This window comes from Mirounga angustirostris, unplaced genomic scaffold (assembly GCF_029215605.1).
Source record: "Mirounga angustirostris isolate CCGP_5_RB_7025 unplaced genomic scaffold, mMirAng1.0.hap1 SCAF_4, whole genome shotgun sequence".
In the NCBI taxonomy this organism is placed as follows: Eukaryota; Metazoa; Chordata; class Mammalia; order Carnivora; family Phocidae; genus Mirounga; species Mirounga angustirostris.
Window position 1 is genome coordinate 115,979,847 of NW_026991712.1, and position 20,988 is coordinate 116,000,834.

Consider the following 20,988-nt stretch of genomic DNA (forward strand, 5'->3'; position numbering starts at 1 on the left):
TCTGGAAGGGAACGCAGCAAAATGGTTAAGGTCTGATGGAACTCTAACTTTGTCATTTACCACCTGCTCGATGTTAGATAAGCTAAGTATCAATTGTTTCATCTGTAAAACAGGGACAATGCAGTTATTTTAAGAATTAAATGAGGTGGAGGGTGCCTGGGTGGCTCAGATGGTTAAGCCTCTGCCTTCAGCTCAAGTCATGATCCCAGGGTCCTGGGATTGAGACCCATATCCGGCTCCCTGCTCAGCGGAGAGCCTGCTTCTCCCTCTGCCTCTGCACCTTGCCCTGCTCATGCTCTCTCTCTATCTCTCTGTCTCAAATGAATAAATTAAAAAAAAAAAAGAATTAAATTAGATGGAGGCACCTGGGTGGCTCAGTCGGTTAAGCGGCTGCCTTCAGGTCAGGTCATGATCCCAGGGTCCTGGGATCGAGCCCTACATCGGGCTTCCTGCTCAGCAGGGAGGCTGCTTCCGGCCCTCCCCGCTGCTCATGCTCTCTCTCTCTCTCTCTCTTCAATAAATAAACAAATCTTTAAAAAAAAAAAGAATTAAATGAGGTAACCATAAATCAAATGCTTAGCACAGCAGTAGGTACAAAGTAAGCACTCAATAATGGTAATTTATTAACAGAGTAGCAGCTTTATCTAAAATTAATCCTTTAAAGGTTGGCTTTAAAGTATTAGCCTGTAAAGAGAAACCAGATTGGTTGTCAGGGGGTTTCCTTCTCCACCTAAATGAGTGATTTCCATGCCAGGTTTTGCAATATATCACATGACTCTAGACACTAGAAAGTGTTGTGAAATATAAACGTAACTTACCTCAATTATTTAATATATGGCCCAGAGGGAAGACAGTGTTGTGAGACCAAAACAATACAAGCTGATGCAAAACTAAGTTAGCCCACTTTCTGATGCAGTACGTGTCTTCCCAGTCAAGCTCCATGCTGCAGGCAAGTCAGATATCGCCAATGTCACCCAAGCAAAGGCCATGTTTTAAAATCCATAGTTGCAGAACAGTGTGCATGAACTTAATGTCACAGAACTGTACATTTAAAAATGGTTAAGATGATACATTTTATGATATGTATGTTTTATCACAAAAAACCCTATAATCATGTAAAACAAAAGCTGTTCTGACTGCTTTAAAATGAACATAAATGGATTACACAAATCTAATATACAGTGGGCCCCGATGTACTGGAAGGCATACGGACACATAAAAAATATGTTTACTATGTCAAATTTGCTTTACCCATAATTCCTAGATTATAATAAATACTATTTAATTATCAATTTTGTTTGTTACCTTGAATTAGAAGGATCTGGCTGCGTGAGAGAATATGATCCTATTAATTTGTCCGGAAAAGGCATAGATCTTCTTTTCCTCTAGAGGAATAGCCACATATGAAGCTAACACATTCAAAAATCTTCTATTGACTATCTAGGTAAATACACATGAGATCATTTTTTTCTCCCTAAAATAACCATTGAAGCACCCACATGTTTACAAAACTCACCAATAACGTTATATGGGTTTGAAAAGTACTTGAGCCTCTTTTTTTTTAAATTTTTTAAGATTTTATTTATTTATTTGAGAGAGAGAGAATGAGAGAGAGCACACGAGAGGGGGGAGGGCCAGAGGGAGAAGCAGACTCCCTGCTGAGCAGGGAGCCCGATGCGGGACTCGATCCCGGGACTCCAGGATCATGACCTGAGCCAAAGGCAGTCGCTTAACCAACTGAGCCACCCAGGCGCCCATACTTGAGCCTCTTATTAATCTTTTATTAAGAGGCCAATCTAGCAGAAGGCATCAAGGATAGCCTAATGTGAAGGAGGGCTGGGGGGAGGCGCAGATGGCAGGCGGGGGGTAGAGGGAGATGGTGTGTGTGTTAGGAAGTAATTAAAGAAGAGCAATCATAACCCTTTCCATTAGTGATAGCAGACATACTTACTGGGCACTTAACACTCATCAATCAATCAATCAGTCAATCAATTCTTGAGACTCTCATAATTATGAACTCATTTTTGTAGGATTGCCTTGTTACTTCCCTGGGCTCTGGATATGTGGGGTGGAAATGACCATCCAAGGCACAAGAGGGTAGAGGTAATGATCCATATCAAATGAGAGCTAATTTAATAAGAGAAATCACTGCTCTGCCTCTGTGTAGGGCGAGACTGGAGAAGGATGAGGGAATGCAGGAATGAGACTGGATGTTCAAATGAAGGAAAGTCACCTCACAGTGACAGAGGGAAGAATCAAAACCACAAGGCAGCATGGCTTAACAGAAAGAACCCCTGACTAGGTCTCAGGAGACTCAATTTTTACTCCCTACCTTCTACCGATCTGACAGTGTAACATTGAATGAGTCACTTGCCTCATCTGACCTAAGTTTCCTTACTTGTCACATTGGAGGGAAAGCCAAATGATCGATAGACCTTCCACTTCCAACACCCTACTGTCTTCTGAGTTGATTAATTGCAGCTGGAGCTGGGGTACGCTTAATCTGAAAACACTCCTCTGGAGTGGCAAGAATTGAACAGGGATTTAAAAGAAAATGGTGACAGCACCAGGAAAAACATGAATTCAAAGACAAACAGTATAGATTTTCTTAGAAAGAGAGCAATGAATGGTCTATGATTGGCTACTCATAAATCAGTCTTGCTAAAAAGAGCGTAAAAGTGGGTCACAGAAAGAAAAGAAGGTCATTGGGTCAAACATAGTAACAAAAGCACTGATTTTAATTGAAGGTAAAAAGGTAACTGGGAACCATGCAAGGGTCCTAATACAAACCCATCCCTTAAGAACTGGGGTTCACCAGGATTCAGTCCTTGGCCAGTAGCTTCTCTGGTCACGCACAGGCATTCCTCAAGTGATACCCTCTACTCTAAAAGGTCATCCACCACCTCTATGTGGGTGATCCCCAAAGCTACAGGGTAAGCCCTGCTTTCTAGCTCTGAGCCTCAAAATCATCTCCTGAACACCTTCCTGGCTATCCACTGAGATGTGTGGAAGCAACTCACACTCAGCACGTCCCAAACTAAATCCACCATTTCTGCTCACACCTACACCAAACTCGCATTTCTTGGATCTCTGAGTGTTGGTAGCAACATCAAGAGCTCAGGCACCTGCCCCCAAACCTTCTTTCTTTCTATTCCCTCAAATTTACCCATTCTTGTCTTAAACTAGCCCCTTCTGCATCCCTGTCTTGGGTGAAGCCTGCTGAATCTTTGGGGAAGACAACCGAAATGTCTTCCTCACTTGCCCTCCTTGGTCCCATTTCCAAACGGCAGTCAGAGAACCCTTTTTAAAACATATCAAACCCTCGGGCGCCTGGGTGGCTCAGTTGGTTAAGCGACTGTCTTCGGCTCAGGTCATGATCCTGGAGACCCGGGATCGAGTCCCGCATCAGGCTCCCTGCTCGGCAGGGAGTCTGCTTCTCCCTCTGACCCTCCCCCTTCTCATGCTCTCTCTCTCTTAAATAAATAAAATCTAAAAAAAAAAAAAAAACCACAAAAAACATATCAAACCCTCCTGATTTTTTTTGTTATTGTTGTTATTATAAAGTCAAAATAATATCACAGGGAGGGTTCGGGAGGCCTGGCCATAGAATGTGATGGGAGCAAATGCTATCCGGCTTCTCTTGCTGTCTTACTGGCTCTTGCTATGTCCTTCCCAGGAATGCGAGGGCTTGACTCCAAAAGGTTGGGCAGATTGGGTCACATAGTCTGTGATCATCTCTCACTTGAGAGATGGACTATGAAGAAAGGATGCTTCACCCTGTAGCTCACTGTGGGCACTCATTCAACCTGACAAGTCAGGTATGGGCCCCCCCATCAACTCCAGCTCATGCTGCCTGTGTCATGGATTCAGATCCAGTTGGGACTAGTGCTGTGAGAAGCGATTTTTAAAGCTTTTAGCTCTGTTTCTACCTACATGTTACTGGTGTCCATGCTCCCAGATCTTGGGCATTTTTACAGAAGTTTTCTCCTCCTCAGTCAGCAGCAGGCATTGCTACAATAGTCAATTCTGGGATAGAGAGTGATTGCTCGTCCTGCTGATGTGTTGCCCCGTAAATGTTCTGGAGTCGAGTTAGGTGAATGCAAACCATCCAATTTTTATTTATTTTTATATCTCCTCTTCCCTCAACCCTGGGGCCCTGTTGCTCATCAAGTGAAGCCTCACCTCTCCATTCCTCCCCCACAAGCACGAATTAGAGGCAGGGGCTGGTTTTCCATGGAGGCAGTGTGGAAAATGTGCACTTCGAGTCCCCGGCCTGCCTCCACCACCATGTGTATGGCCTTAAGCAAATCAACTCATCCAACTCAGGCCTCTAGTCCTCGCCTTTATAATATGGACAATCATAGAGGCCCCAAGGGTTGATAGTGGTGGTAAAATAAATATTGTGGAAGTACTTTGGAATCATTAAAATGGCATATAAATGTAAGGGTGAACTCTTATAAAGAAAGACTTTTTTTTTTTTTTTTTTTTTTTTTTACCGGTAATTTTAAAAGAGGATGCCTTTGGCCTTGGAATATTATCTTAAATTGAAACAAAACAACCCATGAAGTGAGCTTTATTTATACCACTTTGGTTCCAAGGAAACAAAACAGTGAGTGTTACAAGGTCACTGACATCTCCTAACATTTAAGTCCCACTATAAAAGTCAAAAGGAATTTTTCCAAAAGGCCCAGGGGTCCAGGTAGAAATATGTAGGCCAAACACGGAATTGCACAGGGAGAAGACAACAACGAACGGAAACAAATTCTTTTCCAAATCAACCTTGTGATATTGGGCTGATAATGGACCATTTATATTCTGTCCATTGGAGAAAGAAAAGAAGAAAAGACGACACTACACCCACAGCCTCTGGCTCCCATGCCAATGAAGGGCCGCCATGCCTATCTGCCCAGCCCAGAGCAGGCCTTTTGAAACATTCCAGTCAGCTGACGTTGCTTATCTCTTCCCTGGAAGAAGGTGTGGGAGGAGTGAAGCATCCAGCAAGAGCATGAGCAGAGAAACAGGTCAGTTTTGAAAGCTCTTCTGGCATCTATGTTTCCCGTAAAAAGTCCACGTTCACCTTGGTGTTAAATCAGTGCTCCATGTTTGCAACTTGGATATGGCTCCTGGTCAAAATCACTGATTTCTATTTGCTCCTCTGCTGGAGCAGAAAAATGTCTGGTTTACATTCAGAGTAAACATGGTGAGATGTCTTTTTTCTGACACCATGTGGGTGCCCTACCATGCAGTCCTATTTTGACACTAACTACCTCGAGTCAGTGTGAGACTCCCAACAGGTTTAAGGGCTCAGTCCCACAAGGCTGCCCCCACTTCAGACACCAGTTATAAGTCCTTGGACCCCGACAACCCACTCTTCTGTCTGACTTGGTTATCTATCAATCCAAGGGTTTCCCTAATCCCCTCCTTAAGTTTGATGATTCACTTGGATGACTCACAGAACTCAGGAAAACACAAACCAGCAGGTTTGGTGCAAAGGATACAACTCAGGAGCAGCCAAATGGAACAGATACCTAGGGCATGGTACTTGGTGGTAGTCTTGGTGGTGGAGGGGGAGGCGGGTATGGAGCTTCCATACCCAATCTGAAAATGCCAACCTCCCAAGCACCAATTGGGAAGCTCCCCAAGCCCTATCATTGAGGAGTGTTTATGGAAGTTTCATTACACAGGCATGGTTGATTAAGTCACTGGCCACTGGCAAGGAAAAATCTCCAGCTCTTCCCCCCTCCTCAGAGGTCAGGGGTAGATTGAAAGTTCCAACTCTCTCATCACATGGTTGGTTCTTCTGGTGACTAGCCCCCAACCTGAAGCTCTCTATGGGCTCACCCAGAGTCACCTCATTAGCAAAAACTCAGGTATGGCTGAGAGGTGCTCATTATGAGTAACAAAAGATGCTCCTATCAGGAAATTTCAAGGACTTTTGCGCTGTGCCAGGAACCGAGGGCAAGGACCCGATACATATTGTACCACCGTAGCACAGAACTGCGTAAGAAGAGTCACGCTTGAGGGCTAATTCTCATTCAAAATAGTTGCAATTTGAAAGAGTGCAAAGCAGTTCACTTAGAAGGTCAAACTCACCTTCAAGGGCCCAACCAGGACAGTCATTAAGCCTCTGATTTCCAGAGTCAATGACTTACAGACATTCTTCCTAAGGAAAGCCTTCCCTGACCATTCCGACCAAGCCCATCACAATGAGCTCTTTTAGTCTTCCATCCCTCGCTTTCACAGTGCTCACCACACACCTTCATGCAGTTGTTCAATTAAAAGTTTATTTCTCTTCCACTAAACTACAAGCTCTGAGGTCTGGTCTACATGAGTCATGCTGTATCCCCCCGTGTTCTTACAGGCAGAAGCTGCTATTAAACATTCAATGAATGGATAAAAGAATTAAGATTAGACCCCCTTGTTGGAGCAAAGACCACAGCAACTTCCTACAATCACCACATCATCTTGTCTTCAATTCTCCAAATTCCATTTGACATGCAAGGGCCCCTGAGTCATTTAGCAGATTCAAGCCCTATCGGCAAAGAAGAAAGATTTAGCTCAGCCATGGCATTAAGAATAATTTCAGGTCATTCAGGGCATACTGAAGTGAGAGAGTAAGGTCAGGCTCTAAAAGAACCCACAAATAACAAATAGGAATCAGGTAGAATGTCCACATTGCAAAGGTGACAGTGTTTCTGCACACTGGGTTGGCTTTGGGCTTCAGACTCTTCATTTGGTGTTAGCAAAGCAGGGAAACCATGTTCCCTCTGGGAATTTTAGAGTTTTGATGGCTTCTCAGGAGACAAAAGTCACATTCCCCATCTCGAAGTTTAACACATGACTTATAAATCAGGGTGGGGCTTGGTCTGGCTCAGTGACAAATTCAGCTGCCAAAGAAGCATAATCTCTGGGTTAGTGACTGAAGTTTCTCCTTTGTACACAGCAAATGAATCTACAGTTATTTCTTAGCAACCAGACTTGAAAGGTGGAAAGATTGTGCCAAGAAAGCTAATGGTGTGGTTTTTTTTTCCCTCTGTCCTTTTCTCTTCCCCTTACCACACACAAGAAATCATATTTTTCCATTCATATTTGACAACACCATCTGTTTTTATTGTGGAAAGTCTTACCCATTTAAGGAAGGCCACAACTTAGCTGCTGCTAGTTGAATGGATGTAGAAATAAAGAGGACCCTATGTACCACCAACTGTGTCATGGCCAGAGATGGGACCCCAACAGAAAGTGTGATAGGATGTCATATCTTGCATCCACTCTGACACTGGGTGCATTTGACAATCACGACCTCGCCTCTGCAAAGGTGCAAAGCATGATCCCTAATGTTGAAAGGAATAGAAGGGTGTGTGTCAGCCTCAGACCAGACCCTCAAAAGGATCTTATGCTTTAGTGAAATAAAGCATGAATACAAGAAAGCTCAAATGGATTACAGTTGCATCTTAGGGCAATATACACCAAAGGAATAATAGTTACTGCCTAAGAGTTATGAGTGGGCCAAGAAAGATGCATAAGATTTATCTAGGTGTGAGGCAAAGGGATGAGGCTGAAGGGACGAGAATTAATAATAAGGCACATAGTATTTTATGTGGAGGAATGGAGGAACAAATAAAGAAGGTAGGAGGATGCCAAGGTGAATTTTAGGAGTTAGTGAAGAGACATATACTGATGAAGTGGAATTTCTGAGATGGAAATAATGGAGAGAAGTAGATTAGGGTTAAATAGTAAAGAAAGTCTCCAATGGCAGGCTAAGAACTTTTCAAGACATAGCTCAGGCCTTATTAGTGCATGACTGACAGGTACCCGAGAAATGATTGTTTTAGAGTCACTTTATGTCAGTTTAATTTCACTTTTAGAATCAATAGCCAAATATTTTTATGGCAACAGAAAGTAATTTAGATTTGATCATATAACCAGTAGGGAACCATTGATGGCATCTGAGCAGGGGAATGATGGAAAAAATACATTTAAAGGCATATTAGTGTGTATTAGGGAAATTAATTTGAAAGCATCAGGAAGAATTCATTGCAAGGGGTTTGACAACAAGAGCAGGAGGCCTACTTCTATATTAGACTACATATTAGATCACCTCATAAAATAAAACATAAATGGACTGCAAAACTAAAATCTCAAGTAGAAAAATAATTATACTTAAAACAATTAAACTTTCAGGGGCACCTGGGTGGTTCAGTTGGTTAAGCATTGGACTCTTGATCTCAGCCAGGTCTTGATCTCAGGGTTGGGGGTTCAAGCGCCACATATGGCCCCACGCTAGGTGTAGAGCCTACCTAACAAAAAATTTAAACTTTCAGGTCAGCCAGTCAAATGATGCACATGGACAAAACAATTAGATTTCCAGTGAGCAGACTTTTCCTGTTTCACTGGTGTTTTCAAAAGAGAAATGGATTTGATCAGTTGTGGTTTTTTTGGTTTGTTTGTTTGTTTGTTTGTTTTTAACACTAGATGGTACCTGAATACTTTGGTGAAATTAGATGCTTTGGGGTAAAAATATCACTTTTAGAATTAATAGCCAAATATTTCACGCAATGCTATAACACATAAGAACAGTCATTTTAAAAACACACACAAAATGGTGCCAGACAGACTAGTGGCCATGTGAAACAGCATAAGTAAGCCATCAGCTTAAGAATATACTGACTGGGGGACACCTGGGTGCCTCAGTCGTTAAGCGTCTGCCTTCAGCTCGGGTCATGATCCCGGGGTCCTGGGATCGAGCCCCGCATCGGGCTCCCTGCTCGGCGGGGAGCCTGCTTCTCCCTCTCCTACTCCCCCTGCTTGTGTTCCCTCTCTCGCTGTGTCTCTCTCTGTCAAATAAATAAAATCTTAGAAAAAAAAAAAAAAGAATATACTGACTGGGCCCTTCTTTTGGAAAAATCCTTGGGCATTATGTCACTCACCATGCAATCAAGCGTCTGCTTAAAATCAAGTTACAATTACTCTAATTATGGGCCAACATTTCATTTGTTTCACAACTGCTGCCTAATCAAACAGTTCTGTAGACGACTTCACCACAAGGTAACTTAATTAACTTCAGTGCCAAAGGTTTTTTTGTTGTTGTTTTTTAAGTTTTCTTTGGGCAACCGATTTGCCAGTTCAGGCGTCAGAAATCTTACTACTATAAAAATTACTACACGAACTAAATCAAAATCAAACCCAAATGCTTTCATCCATTACAAAACAATATTCTTCTTTCATAAACGCTTTATTTAAATATTTCCCAGCAACAACAGGCTTGTGTGAACAAACCAGGAAGTGAAACCAAGTATGATCACATTGTGAAAGCCGAGTAAAATGAAAGAATGCACTGGAATTAGCTGAGGCACTATTAACATTTCATTTGAAAGTCCATTCCTTTGGAAACTTCAATTTAATTAATGCAGCAGTAAGAGGAATTTCAAAAGCATACATCTTCATTTTGTTGTTTGACAATTTCCCCAATATTCTATGCAAATGTCTTGTCCTCCAGCCAGGCTGGATCATCTGAAATGTGAGCACTCGCCCAGCCCGCCTAGTGAGTGGAGCACTTGGTTTTAAGCTAGCATTTTCCATTGCACTAAATCTACTCTGAAACAAAACAATCACAAATCCTTAATGACTTGCTTTGGAGAAATGCACCCCTGGATTGTAAGGTAATGAGCAAATCGCACTTCTCCTGTTTTGCTGGGGTTCCTATCATTCCCTTATCCTCCACAAATTAATGAATTCCCTGAAACCAGGAACTGTATTTTAGTGTTTGATTCGTTTGTTTTTTAACTGAGTACTGAGACTCGGTGGCGCAGGCACAGTAAGAGTTATGAGTACCTGATGGTTATTCTTATTGTCCAAGGACAGTGTTATCCAGCAAGAGTTGCCAGTTGATATTTTGCTTCAAGGCAGACACTAGACAGAATCAGAAACTCCTGCACTCTACTGCCCTATCTCTTGTTCCCAGGAAATTGCCTGTGGGAGAGAGGCTAGGAGACACTCTTGCAAGAATGAGTTCTTATGTACTGATTATTATTTGTATTAATTTTAAGTATGATTTGAATAAGTTTAATATTATAATGTTATATTTTTGGACATTTCTTAGCAATTTTAATAAATAGCTCCTGGAAGTACCTATGACCTTATCAAGTGATCAGGCACCCCCGTCATTGCACAAACACATTTCAAATGTGAGTATCAGCACCACTCTGCAGATGAAGCAGACATACTCCTGCTACATGTGACAAGGAAACCGAAAAGGAAAGAGAAAGGTGAATAATTACAAGCAGGGATAGACAAATCCACTGGCATGTACACATGTGCATAGAAACATACTGTGTGCATATGGATGCGTCACAGTAGGAAAATTATATGGGTAGTGAAGTCAACAAACATTTGAGAGCCTACTCTGTGCGAGAACTGTTACTCTTAAGAAGGTGGGGCAACTCTACTGCTGGGGTATAAAAAGTTTGCAGAGATAGCCTAGGAGTTGAATCCTGCGCTTCTCCATGGACCCATGAAAGCAGTCAGTACTGAGGCAGGCCAATTCCCTAGATGGGCTCTTTTTCTCTGGTCACCTTGTTTTCTTCCTGCTACTCTCTCACTCCCTGTATCAAATACTATTCTCTCCTATTGTGCCTGAAACTTTACACTTTTATTCATTGGATTCTCTTGATGGGAAAATTTATTTAATGTTTGCTATGGTGTGGGATGGATAAGATAAGAAGGAATAATAGTAAATGAGAATTCATTGTATTTTTGTATTTCGTCTTATATCTACCCTTAAAACACACATAAAAGGAAGATGGGAAATATACATTAAGTGATTAGGCAATGGGAAAATATGTTATCAAGATCAAATATCAATATCAAAATATATTACAAACAGTATATAGTTGAAACAAAAATGAGATACATCTGTATGATGCTTTAAGTTTATAGAGCATTTTTTCCCCATTAAGTCATTTAAATCATTTGCTCCACTTTATGATAGGGATACCAGTTCAGAGAGGAAAAAACAAGCTGCCTAAGACACGTTTTGTGAACAAGAGCTTGATCCCATAACTGACACCAACCATCGTGTTCTTCCTACCATCCAAAGCTGCCTCGTACAAAGGTCAACAAAGTTATAGTTGAGGGACTAAAGAAAGCAGCCTGGGTGATGTGCATCTGAGCCTGTAGGGCTAGGCAGGAGCTGGATCAGAAAGAAGAACTCCAGCTGTAGAAGAACAAGAACAGAGAGGTCTGGAGTTAAGAAGAGCAAGAGGCAGCAGGCCCCACTGAGGAGAGAATGTTCATAGTCAGAGTGAGAAGACTTCACAAATAAGTGACGTAGTGAGGACATTTAGGATTAAGATTCCAGAATGAAGAGTATGGCTTGACTTGACTCACAAAAGAGAACCATGAGAGATTCTAAAACAGAATGCAAGCCATGTTTCAGGAAGACTAACCTGGGGGTGGGGGAGGGACACAGAAAATACAAGGGGCAGGAGAAGAAAGCGACAGAATGAAGGCAAGAGAACCAGGTAAGGATCCTACTGTAGTAATTCAATAACTAAGTCGTGAAGACCTGAATGGGGGAGTGTCAGTGAAAATGACCAGGGATGAAGGAATTTAAGTAGTATTATGAGGGAAAACCTGACAAATATTGGCTGGTGGGAGAGATGGGGACAGGAAAGAGGATTCAAGCTGGGCTGGTAAAAGGTTTTATCATAAAGTACTAGTTAATAATCCAATATTCACTGGAAGACCAATGAGCAAGCCCCTGAATTTTGCTCTTTCACTCTACCAAGGATAATTTATTAGCCTAATTAAGGTTTCAGACCTTTATAAGGGGTCTGGCATAGCTAAGTTTTGACTGAGTATTGCTCTCAAGAGTGAAGCCAGTAGGAAAGCTGAGCAAGGTGAGGCGAAAGGACATTTAGGGTCAGGTCTTAAAGAGACATGGGCACAATGTCAGGGAGTCAATGAGGGGTTTTATGCAAGGGAGTGACATGATCTGGTCAGTGTCAAATTTTAAGTTTAGAAATTTAGAATTTGCAGCTTTGGTGGTAGTATGGAGGATTCATTAGAAGGGGAAATATACAATGTGGGTAGAGAACCAGATCAACAGTCCAAGGGGTAAAACAAGAAAGAAGGTTTGAACTAAGATGTGCCTAGATGGGAGGAGACGAGGGGATAAAAGCAAACAGCTTTAAGCACCTTCAGGCAGGTATTCTACTAAACAGTTTATGGACATGGATTCTAGGTTTACTCAGGTATTGATCAGAAGGACTTGGTGGCAGACTAGATGTTCAGGACCCCCAGGGCTCAAGGACAAGTGAGCACCCTAGTCTTGGCCAAGGGTCAATGGTGAAAATTTGTGGAGGATAGTGATGAATGTGATTTTTAAAACACTGAGCTTGCAGCACACTCTAGGGAGAGGAGGACATAGAAATGAATTTGTTAGACTGCACATTTTTGGCATTGACTCTGGCTAATACTGGGTTTAAAAGCTTGGTAACTTGGAAAAAATTATTTAAAATAAAAAACTCGGGGCACCTGGGTGGCTCAGTCATTAAGCGTCTGCCTTTGGCTTGGGTCATGATCCCAGGGTCCTGGGATCGAGCCCCACATTGGGCTCCCTGCTTGGCGGGGAGCCTGCTTTTCTCTCTCCCACTCCCCCTGCTTGTGTTCCCTCTCTTGCTGTCTCTCTCTGTCAAATAAATAAATAAAATCTTTAAATAATAAAAATTAAAATAAAATAAAAAACTTAAGGTAGCCTGGGTCTATGTCCTATAAAAAATTCATTTGTACCTTCCTTTCTAAATATTTCCATTTAAAGACAAAATTTTTATGAAGGCAATCAACTTGGACTAATTATATAAAGTTTGTATTTTGTAATACACACACACACACACACACACACACCCTCTTTGCTTTGAATGGCTTCTACTTGTCTATCCAACTGGAGGTAAACAGGTTTGGAAGTAATCAAAGACACACGACAGTAATCAAAGCCTCCTTGTCGTAGGGGCTCCAATGCCTTCCTGATCATGAACTGCCAACTCTCTCACAAAATATGTAAGGGCATATATGTTTCATTTTACTTCAGTGTTAAAAAAAAAAAAAAAAAAACCCTGCTACCTCTCCCACAGTACTACAACTTTCATTTGTGCTCTAAACTTACTGGTGGTAAAAACAGTGAATATATTTGGTTTATCAACAGAGTTAATAGAAACATGAAGGAATTCCAGATGTAGTGTGTTTTGTATCTTTATAATTATCAATCTTTGCTAGCTTTGAGAGAGTTGGAAAATGTATCTTTGAGGAATCTAATTCTAGAGAATATTTCCTGTTTTGCTTTTCTCTAATTTATCTCTGTTTAATGTACTATAGAATTATTTCGTCTATTGTCTAGATCTACCCACCGGGCAGTAAGCTCCAAGAACACTTGGAGCTTTTACCTATAGGGTGCACTGAGTGAGGTATGCCCAGCACTTAGCCAGATAGTAGAAACTCAATAAATTATCCTGGAGTGATCAATCATAGTCCTGCAATTCTTATACTTCAAGAATTTAACATGTGTTTTTTCCTTAGCATTCATATCTCAATCTGCATGCTTCAACTTAATCTTGAACCATGATTTCCTTTTATAGACTCTGAAGAAATTCTTTCAGGACTTATGCTGTGGTGGGACCCCACAGGGCACTGAAGGTTATGAGTGCAAAGGAGTTAACATGAGGAAAAAAGCAGCCAGGTCGCAAAACGTCCCAGGTTCTCCTCTGTCTAGCTCTGTCTTAGGAGGATGAGTCATGGTTCTTGCCCTACCTGTGCTACTCACTTCTGGTTTCCTGATCTCGCTTCCTGTTTCAGTCTAGGCTTCCTTTTGGTATTCTGACCCAGGTTACCTGAGTTTGACATCTGTTGTTTTCATTGCTTGACACTTTGATTTCTTTTTTCCCCCTGTGGTTAAACCTACATAACAGTCTAGGTCTGTCTTTCTACATGGACCAGAGACTCACACAACTTAAAATTACAAAACAGATATTCTAGACTACTTTCTCCTCAAGGTTCTTACTGTCCTTCCCTATCCCCATTATAAAACCTAGTAATTTCCTCACCACATCATTTGATGGGACAATCACAGTGACCACTTGCATTCCCTCACTCAACATAATTTTTTTTCTGGTCAACTGGATTGAGTTAGTATGAATTATTACACAATCAAAGACAAGAAGAAGCTATTACCATAATCTAACTTTCTATTAAGAATGAAATGAAAAGGACTGTAAACTTAGAGAAAGAGATATATTCTATGTAATCTATACTACACATTTTCCATTTGATATCTAGATAACGTGTGAGGAAATAGACTGTGTTTGTGCACTCTTTGTGAAACGCAGTCAGTATGTAACCTATGCTATGCTTCTGAAGTCACTGGATTGGGTCTAATTGAATTCATAGGCTAACGATTCCAAACACATCACTCATATCAGCGAGGCAATGTTTAGAAAGGCTCTCGTCATCTGCACAGAAGACAATTCACTTGACAGCACTCCTTTCTTGAGCAATGACTCAAATCAGCTAGACTGAAAATAAATCTAAAGGGTACACAGCTGTCATGTAATCTGAAGTAGCCCTCTGAGCAAAAACTTGATTCATTTTCTCCTATTTGTACAACTGGTTCTGCAAACAGGATTGCAATCCAACAAATGCATTTGAACCCCACTGTGATGAGAAAGCTTTTCAGTGTCCTAGGGAGGGTTCTCCTGGATTCTTCTGTCCTCATGGGTATGGCAAACTGCACATCATGATTTCTTGATTTTATTTCATGAGAAACAGCCATTTAAACTCAGTGATCTATGTGAACCAGCTAGGAATCGAGCTCTAGAATTAGAGAATAATATTTTATCAAAGGAATGTTGGCAGTTTGAGGGGCCGACAGGTACCAGACTATCTACTGGGTATAGGCAGCTTATTTATTTTCATTGTAGCATTCCTTGTTTTTAACTTTTTATTTTTTTTAACTTTTAACTTTCTAACTTTTATTATGGAAAATTTTAAACATACACAAATATGAAGAGAAGGGTATAATCAAAATACCCACCCTCACTGGATTACTTGAAATAAATTCTAGATATCATATTTTATCCTATTTCAGAACATATCTCTAAAAGGTAAACAGTCTTTAAAACATACAACCAGAATACCATAATCATACCCAGTGTGCTGGTAGATATTCAACAATCAGTTCTCCAAGGGGGAAGAAAAGGCCTGAGTCAGTCTTTGCCAGTTTGTATGGCATAACTCCTCCCACCACAGCCAATTTCAAGCTACTGACATGATGGCACTGAATGTGGGGTTGAGAAGAAATGTGCAGACACCATGCTATGGGACTTGTGCTATGCAGATACGTGAGACATAAGTAATCTTAGGAGCATGGATAATAGCAAATTATAGTAAAATCATCAGGAAGGGATGAGTTTTGAGTATCAATTTTATTTTCATACCTCAAGTTTATATAATTTGTTTCATGGCATGTTTAACAGCTGGCTTGCATAATTTCCTGAGAATACAACAATCGGCTCTTGTCTGCTCTAGCATGCCACTGAATCACATCCAAATAATGAATAACGCCTTAATATTACCAACTCTCCAAATTTGACATGTCTTTCCCCTTCTCTCCTCAGCAGTAGAGAAACATTTTAAACAGGAAGGAAGACGGAACGTTGCTTCAGAAAGCTACAGTTGCTACAGAAAGTACCACATTTTCCAAATGGTTCAGAGCCACTGTGTATAACTCAGTCTGCTGGTAAAATCTGTTTTCAGGAGATTAGATTCCACCAAACACACGTACCTCCATATTACCGGGGAATCATAGTAATGATTTTATTTCCTTTTAACTGCCCACTCTTATGCCCACAAGAGAGGGAGAGAGAGAAAGAGAGGGGAAAGGGGTAGGAGAGGGACTTGGCAGAAGGGAAAATAAGTCCCTTCCAGGTAGACAAGCTTAAGTTAATGAAGTGTTCTGCTAGGAAGATTCTCAACAAGATGCGAGATACTCCTCTGTGCCTGAGGTGTTCCACCAGGGAAACTTGGGTTTGTAAAAAGCCCTTTATAAATGTGCCTTCCAGAACTGAATATACCCGATGAGATGTAGTGGGGTCTACACAGATTTAAGTGGGTTGCGGCCATCTACAACTCCACCTTGACCTCATGTTAAGACTCAAGTCCAGTCAATGAAGTCTAGTGTCTACCAGTACTTACCCAGACTCCACAGGGTATAGTCATGAACGCCCTCTCCTACCAAATCTGATACCCAACTGCCTTCCCAACATCATTCCCCACTATGCCTTTGAACAAACCCTTTATTCCAGGTAGGACTGCCTACCCACTTTCTGTACCATTTCTGTACTTTACACTTTTTATAGGAACATAATTCCTAACACATACAAAAGTATCAATAATAGTATAAGGAAGCCCCAATGTCTCCTTCACCCAGCTTCAACAATTATCAACTCCTATCACACCCATGCCCATGATTATTTTGAGTCCTCCTGGATATAAAATTCATCCACAATTATTTCAGTATTGCATCCATTCTTTCCTGCACACCTCTGCTTAGACATTTCCTCCCTCCACCCCCATCTTTCCTAATTCTATGTCGTCCTGCAAGGCTCAGCTCAGGTCTCACCTCCAAAGTTGTTTCCACTGAACTTGTCACTTAGTCATGTGACATTGGGACATCTTTCTTATTGCTATTCTGTTGTTCCTTACCTCTTAAATCATTCACTTACAATAATATCCTTAGCCTGGAAAGCATGAAACCTCTCTCACCACACATATACAGCAATAAAAAAATGCTTAGAAGGGAAAGGGCTAAAGAATAATACTTTGGTTTCATAAAGTGCATTAAATTTGGTCCAACAGGGCACCTGGGTGGCTCAGTCATTAAGCGTCTGCCTTCGGCTCAGGTCATGATCCCAGGGTCCTGGGATCGAGTCCCACATCGGGTTCCCTCCTCGGCGGGAAGCCTGCTCTCCCTCTCCCACTCCCGCTGCTTGTGTTCCTGCTCTTGCTATCTCTGTCTCTGTCAAATAAATAAATAAAATCTTTAAAAAATAAATAAATAAATTTGGTCCAACAGTTCTACACAATATATTGAGCAAATTCCTTATATGAGAAATGTCTCATGGCATAGAACAGGGTATGTGAGCACAGTATGACAAGGCAGAAATAACACTGGACATGGAGTTAAAAGGCCTTGTTCTTGTCCCCCACCCCCCTTCTGTTTTGTGTGTTATTTGGGGTCTGAGTGACTTCTCAGAGCCCACCATAAAATAGGAATTAACTGCAGCCATCCTTCCTCTTTTCCTCACTGGACTGTCAGAATCAAATGCAATTACACATGTAAAAATAGCTTTGTAATTGATAGAGCATGTCGTTAATACACATCATTACCTGTAAATGCAGAAATGTTTGGCCATATGACTTGACAACAAGGAAAACTACTGCTTTAGATCCTGAATGTAGGCAGGAAATTTAAGCTCTCAACAGGGAAAATGGGAATGTGATAGTTTGGAGATCAGGTGGGATTCAGAACCAACAAAATTAACCCTGGGAGGAACAAAAGGGCATAGCTTTCTTTCTGAGACTTCAAAAACCATGGCCTTGCCATTAAAACAGACAAATCGAAGGAGCCCTAAAAAGAAACTGCAAAGGAAGCAACATACATTGTCAGCTATTTAAAAAGAATCCTGTTACATGAAATAATTAAATGGAAAGGCAAAATTCATCGTCTGATTTCCTCCAAACAAAACTGCAGAATTATCCAACAAAGTTGTTGTCATTCTAAGTTTATGCTCTTCTAGAACATTGTCAAAGCCTTTGGCCTCTCAATTTTGCAGACTGCTTTGCCAAAAAGAATAACCATTAATATCAAACTTCAACCATTTATCATATCACATCAAACACTACTTAAATTACAATGGGATGGAGGTCTCTCCTTCTTCCAGTAGAAAAGAGGATAGATGGCTTTATCAGGAAAACACTGTTCTACATACCATGCTACAAGTGTCCTGGGAGAGATGTTCAGCCTAGCTATGCCATCCACTGGAATATTAATATTATAAGTTTCCTCGCAAGAAAATGAAAATTACGAGAGTTGGAGAAAGGCTTACATTTTATAAAACTCTAAATAATCTTGGGGTGCTTGAGTGGCTTAGTCAGTTAAGTGTCTGCCTTCGGCTCAGGTCATGATCCTGGGATCCTGGGATTGAGCCCAGAGTCATGGGCTCCCTGCTCAGTGGGGAGTTTGCTTCTCCCTCTCCCCCTCTCGCTCCCCCTGCTTGTGTGCTCTCACTATCTCTGTCAAATAAATAAATAAAATCTTAAAAAAAAAAAAAAAAAAACAACCTACATAATCTTGGCCAAAGTAGAAAAAACAGTTTTTCAACTTTGGACATTAATTCAATTTAGCAATAGTCGGTGAAAACAACTGTTGCTAAACCTGATAAATCCGAATGAGATTATTAGGTTAAAAGAGAAATACGGAGAGGATATTTCAAAATTCCCAGCACACTGACAACAAAGCACCAAAGCAGGGTCTCATTAGGAAAGGAAACATTTTATTTAAAAAGGAAGTTTTTTATAAGACTTCACTATGTGTAACTTCTCTGAGGACTTCCCTGGAGAGGAAAAACACAAGGATCATAAGGGTAAACTAGAGAACAAGAATTTCCTTCCTCTCCTCCCTCTCCCCCCTGCACACACCAGGTAACCTCTGTATGTCCTTACGTCTTGTTCTCCATAAACACATACACTCACAGAGATTTTTCAAACTATGCTTAGTTTCCCAAAAATGAGATGATTAGAATAAACCTTCTTTCACATAGACCCATTTTAAATAAGGAAACTACCAGTCACTGATTCCATTACCTTCATGAACAACAAGGAAAAAAAAAAAAAAAAACCCACAAAGGAATTCTAGGGCTTCTTTTTTTTTTTAAAGATTTTATTTATTTATCTGACAGAGAGACAGTAAGAGAGAGAATACAAGCCGGGGGAGTGGGAGAGGGAGAAGCAGGCTTCCTGCAGAGCAGGGGGCCCGATGCGGGGCTCGATCCCAGGAACCTAGGATCATGACCTGAGCCGAAGGCAGACACTTAACGACTGAGCCACCCAGGCGCCCCGGAATTCTAGGACTTCTAACAAATACAAAGAATTTTGTAGCGTCTCGACTTGTCTGACTTTGAGTACTGTACCCTCGATGGTCAATTTGCATGAAACATTTTTTAAGGTTAAAGTCTACCTATCTCCAAATATCCATTAAAAATGTGAAACCATAATTTTTTGGGGTATGGTTTTCTTTTTTACTTGTCCATCTGCTGAATAATTCAAAATTGAATTTTGGAGAATGGGAAGATGGAAAAAAGTTTCAGGCTATAACAACAACTCAGATGCTTTTCTGATCTGGTGCTGAGGCAGGTCTAATTTCTCCTAATTTGTCTATAGTGTGACTATTCGATCAATAATTATACAAGCCTAATTTGTCAGCATTAAGCAATTGACTGTACTTTAAAAATGACCAGGAAAAAGTCCATTTAAGCCTAATTAACTGAAATGACAAATTATAAATTATCCAAAGAATCAGGTAGAACTTGTCCTACGAGTTCCTCCTAGGTAAATAAGACAAAAACAAGCCCAGTGTGGGAATACTTCGGCCCCAAGTAGCTGATGTGAGGCCCAAGTAGTTGAATACGTGCAGTTTATGATAAGAATCATGGAAGATGGTGCTCATCACAAGGTAACCATACATTAAATATTCTTCTAAACCCTTTATGTCAATTAACTGATTTAACGCTTCCAACAACTCTATGAGGGTTATCTTTGCAGATGAAGCAACTGAAGCAGAGTTGTGTGATTTACCTAAGCCTGCATAACTAGTAAACTTGTAATAGTAACAGCAGCGTGAATTGGAATAATCCTCCAAGAGATCTTTGAGAACAATAAAAAGTAGCTTACTAGTGGAAAAAACAAAAGACAAAATATGCATTTTGTTGCATTTGTTCATGCCCTCATTCATTCATTAATAAGCACAGCAGAAGTCTGACTGAGCAGAGTGAACTTGAATCCTGCCTACCATATGCCTTAACTTTAGCCAAGCTACACAGTCTGTCTTTCTTAATTGCAAAAATAGAAATAATTCTACCTGGCCTACTTTCTACCTTCATATTGATGATACCATCAAAAGCAATGGAAACTCCCTCTGTGTAGGAGGGATCAGAGAACAGTCACCCACAAAGGAGTAAACTCCTCACAAATACAAGCTCTGTTCTCCTCTGGCTACAGAATATACCCAATGTGCCCACAGTTTTCAGGCCTTCTGGAAGACAAGGAGCTATCCTGCATGGAGTGATTACCTGTTGTCAGCAGATTCTTGCCACAGACCAAATATTACTTCTCCCGAGTCTCTTCTCATTTCCAGTCACAAGACATCCATGCTTAGAAGCTGTCTTAGTCCATTCGGGCTGCTATAACAAACTACCATAGATTGGGGGGGCATGGCTTCATCAACAAACATTAAGTTCTCATACTTCTAGAGGCTGAGAAGTCCAATATTAAGATGCCGGAAGATTCAGTGTCTGGTGAGAACTTGCTTCTTGGTTCGCAGACAAATCTCTTCTCCACCACGTCCTCACGTGGTAGGGGGGCAGGCAGCTCTCTGGATTCTCTTTTATAAGGGCTCCTCCCCCTCATGACCTCATCACCTCCCAAAGGCCCCACTTCCTAATACCTTCACCTTGGGGTTTAGTTTCAACATATCAATTAGGGGAAAACAAGCAATCTACAGCAGAAACTATGATTTTTAAAGTTCTGCTAATATAACGTATATTTACCAGTACTCTGAAATTTGAGGCTTTTGGGGGGACCCAATAAGTAATCAGGAGAGAACTTAATCCATTCCTTCTATGAAAAACAATTGAAAAGTTAGGAATAACAGTCAAACCAGTA

General features: G+C 41.0%; 1 protein-coding gene across 5 annotated transcripts in view; it reads right to left on the bottom strand.

Moving 5' to 3' along the window:
* LRRC8B (leucine rich repeat containing 8 VRAC subunit B) overlaps positions 1-20,988 on the bottom strand; it is a 68,264-nt gene that overhangs the window by 31,879 nt on the left and 15,397 nt on the right. For 2 of the 5 annotated variants that reach the window (XM_064588872.1, XM_064588873.1), the window contains exon 2: positions 366-530. The exons of the other annotated variants lie outside the window; for them this stretch is intronic. The gene's annotated coding sequence lies outside the window, so the exon portion shown is untranslated. The remainder of the gene's footprint in view (positions 1-365; positions 531-20,988) is intronic. 5 annotated transcript variants of the gene reach the window in all.